The sequence below is a fragment of the Eumetopias jubatus genome, unplaced genomic scaffold (genome assembly GCF_037043125.1).
Source record: "Eumetopias jubatus isolate StellerSeaLion01/CBP00866 unplaced genomic scaffold, mEumJub1_p1.0 scaffold_11, whole genome shotgun sequence".
NCBI lineage: Eukaryota > Metazoa > Chordata > Mammalia > Carnivora > Otariidae > Eumetopias > Eumetopias jubatus.
Window position 1 is genome coordinate 113,016,596 of NW_028274817.1, and position 3,757 is coordinate 113,020,352.

At 51.5% G+C, this 3,757-nt stretch overlaps 1 pseudogene; it reads right to left on the minus strand.

The window, feature by feature from the left end:
- Positions 1-574: 574 nt before the first annotated feature.
- On the minus strand, positions 575-2,167 carry LOC114223603 (interferon regulatory factor 5 pseudogene; annotated as a pseudogene).
- Positions 2,168-3,757: the final 1,590 nt, after the last annotated feature.

Sequence of the window (3,757 nt, forward strand, 5' to 3'; positions counted from 1 at the left end):
GACATAAATTCCACTTCTACCCCATATTCTTAGACTCTCAAGAAGGAGGTAGCTGCCGGCCTTAAGGATCTGGTATGATACCTAAGTGCCTATCTCAGGAGGGAGAGAGATGTAAGGAAGTGAGACTCAAACTAGGGAACCCCAAAATCGGATCAGGCCCATGCCCTGCTGAGGGAGCATGGCCCGTAGCACTTGGCTCTTTTTGCCTGAGGAATTGGGGGCAACCACAAGAGTGGGCCACGCTGGGACAATTCCCTCTCAACTAGGCCCGCAGGGTTGGTGGAGTTGACTTCTCTGCTCACTGGGGCCAATGGCTGAGTTCCTCCAGAGTGAGCAGAGGAGAGGCATATACAGGAAGACCGTCCTCAAAGCAAAACACTTCCAGCTTCCCTCGGGTGCTACAGGAGAAAGCCTGGAACTTGGACCTCTCTTCCCCTCTCCTTGGTGCAGATCCACTTCCAGGTGACCCAGCTAGAGGGCCCTGCAGCCAGTCAGGTGCCCACTGGGGCTATCATACCTTCACATGAGCCCACACAGCCACCTGGGAAGCCTGTGCCAGTCACTCTCTGCAGTCTCATTGTTGCATGCCAGCCGGGTGCATGGGCCAGGCCCCCTGGCCAGCACTGAGGCCTGCCAGAGGAGGGGCCTGGGCCATAGGCTGCAACCGCTGCTGGGACTGCCAGATGTGATGGAGCTCCTTGAACTGCTCCACCATGCGGTCTTTGAGGTCTGGGCTTGAGATCTGTAGCCGGATACTATCAGCTGACCAAGAAAGCTCCCCTGAGAACATTTCCAGCAACAGCCGAGCTGCTAGGTGTACAGGCACCACCTGTACAGTGATGAGCTTCTTCCCTCGGGGTTTGCAGTCAGGCCATTCCTCCCCAAAGCAGAAGAAGATCTCAAATGGCGGTGGGGTGTTAGTCTGGCCCTTCTGGAACAGGATGAGCTCATTGAGAAAATGCTCCAGGCTGAAGAGCTTGGTTTTGACCTCCCGCTGGATGGGGTCAGGGTGTGAGCCGCGAGCAGAGGCGCAGGGCCCGCTCCAGAACACCTTGCACTGGCGCAGGTGGATGGCATACAGATCTTGGCCTTGCAGCTGGAGTATGAGCCCGTGGTCGAGGACATCCAGCAGCTGGTTTGTGTAGAAGCGCTGCTTGTTGCTGGAGATGTCCTCAGGGCTGGGGAAGCGCACTTGCTCCAGGCTCACAGGGCCGAAGAGCTCTACCTGCTCCTGGGCGGCCTCAAGCTGACTGTAGAAGAGCCGGCAGCCCTGTGGGTTGCTGATGGTGAGGGCCTGGGGTGGCCGCCCCTGGTACTGGAACTTGATCTCCAGGTCAGTCAGAGGCAGCATGTGGGGGCTGATCGGCAGGTCGGGCAGGAGTTGTTCGCCTGTAGAGGGGCAGGCTGGCAGCCAGGGGCCCAGGCTGCAGGCTCGGCAGGACCTCAAGGAGAAGCTCCCCAAAGCCAGCAGGGTTGCTGGGGGCGGGGCCCAGGAGGTTGGGGTCTGGTGCAGGAGGGCCCAGCACCACAGGCTGCTGGAGAGTGGGCGGCCACTTGACATCCTCTTTGGGTAGAGAATAGGGTGCCATGGGGGGGCCAGGTTGCCCTGCTTCTGTGGTGCTCAGGCTAGGTAACATCCTCTGGAGTACGTCAGTGCAGGCAGGTGCTGCCAAGAATGGTCCTGAGCTCACGTTTTCCTCTTCCTCCTCCTCCTCCTCTCCTGCACCAAAAGTGTAGTCCTCACTGGGCTGCGACTCTGCGGGAGCGGAGCCATTAGAGCAGACCTCGTAGATCTTGTAGGGCTGAGGTGGCATGTCCTGGGGTCCATCATAGATGAGGCGGAAGTCACGGCTCAGCGCAGGTTGGCCTTCCACTTAGCCGGGTCCGCCTCGTCCACCCCCTCCGTGTACTTTCCTGTCTCCTTGGCCCAGGCCTTGAAGATGGTATTGTCTCCATCCTGGCTGGGGCTGTGCCGCGTGGCATGGCGCCAGGGGATGCAGAAGAATTTCCTTTCCGCATTGACCCACTGCAGCCCTGGGTACTGGCAGCTGTTCACCTGGGCCACCAGCCAGGGCTTTAATCGCACGCGGCGGGGCGGAGGGGGTGCCCTGGGGGCAGGCTGGTTCATGGCCACGGGGTCTGTCTGCGGTGCGCCCGCGTGGCTGCGCCCCGGGAGCACGGGCCGGGCGGCGGGGCTGAGCTGCGCCTCCCGCCCGCCTGGCACTTCCACATCGCCCGCCCCCGCCCCTGGGCTGAACCACCTCTTCTTTATCCATTTATTTGTCGAAGGGCATCTCAGCTCCTTCCACAGTTTGGCTATTGTGGACATTGCTGCTGTGAACATTCTCCCTCTCTGTTTTTATCTTATTTTTTTTCCTTCCCTTCCCTTATGTTCATCTGTTTTGTTTCTTAAATTCCACATATGAGTGAAATCATATGGTATTTGTCATTCTCTGACTGACTTACTTTGCTTGGCATAATACACTTTAGTTCCATCCATGTCATTGCAAATGGCAAGATTTCATTCTTTTTGATGGCTGAGTAATATGCCATTGTATATATAGACCACATCTTCTTTACCCATTCATCTGTCCATGGACATCTGTGTTCTTTCCATATTTTATCTGTTGTGGATAATGCTGCTATAAACATTGGGGTGCATGTGCCCCTTCGAATCACTATGTTTGTATCCTTTGGATAAATACCGAGTAGTGCAATTGCTGGGTCATAGGGGTAACAACATTTTTCTGATTTTCAAGCAAATTATACAGATTTTCAATGAAGTGGATCCAGATTGAATTGGAAAACGAACTGAAGAAAATGCTGCAGATCAGCAATTACCATGCATGGCAGACAAAGGGTCTTCTATTCGTTCATTCATTTATTTATCCTTTATGTATATATGCATTTATTTCTATTTTTCTATTTGATGACTCTTATCATCATAGATGCTGAGTTCTCAGTGAGCCACTTATGTTAACAGTCTAAGAATATCTCCCTAGAGGAAAAACTTTTCTTAAAGTTGCTGGGCATTTTTCAATAACATTAAATTAGATAGGGTTTTCTCAACAGACTGGCACCAAATATGGATACACAGAACAGAAGACTTTTTCCAGTGAGTCTTCTCTCCTCACCTCTGTGTTATGTATCATTTTTCCCCTCCTCTGTCCTAGGCAACCTGATTCAAAGTTGTCCAACTCAACACAAAACTCAAATCAACACAATGACATTTATTTGTTCATGACACCAATTTTTTTGCCATCCCTTTGGGTTGTCTTTCAAATAACATTGGAAAGTAATCTTGAGCCGTTGTTGGTAGAAAATGTGTTTTTTTTTCCTGTTCTTTAACATTTAATTTTGTTTTATGACTAGATAATACATCCACATGATTTGCAAATCATAAAAATCTCTATGTTGCGAGATCTCACTCCTATTTCTTTCCTATGTCCCTTTACCTGTTCCTTTATCCTTTAGAGGTAATCACTTAAAAAAAAAAAGATTTTATTTGTTTATCTGAGAGAGAGAGAGAGAGAGAACATCAGTGGAGGGGAGGGGCAGAGGGAGAGGGAGAAGCAGGCTTCCCGCTGAGCAGGGAGCCTGATGCGGGGCTCGATCCCAGGACCCTGAGATCATGAGCTGAGCTGAAGGCAGACACTTAACAGACTGAGCTCTCGGGTGCCCCTAGAGATAATCACTTTTATTAATTTCTTATATATCCTCCTATACAATGCAAGAAAATACAAAAAGATATTCTTAT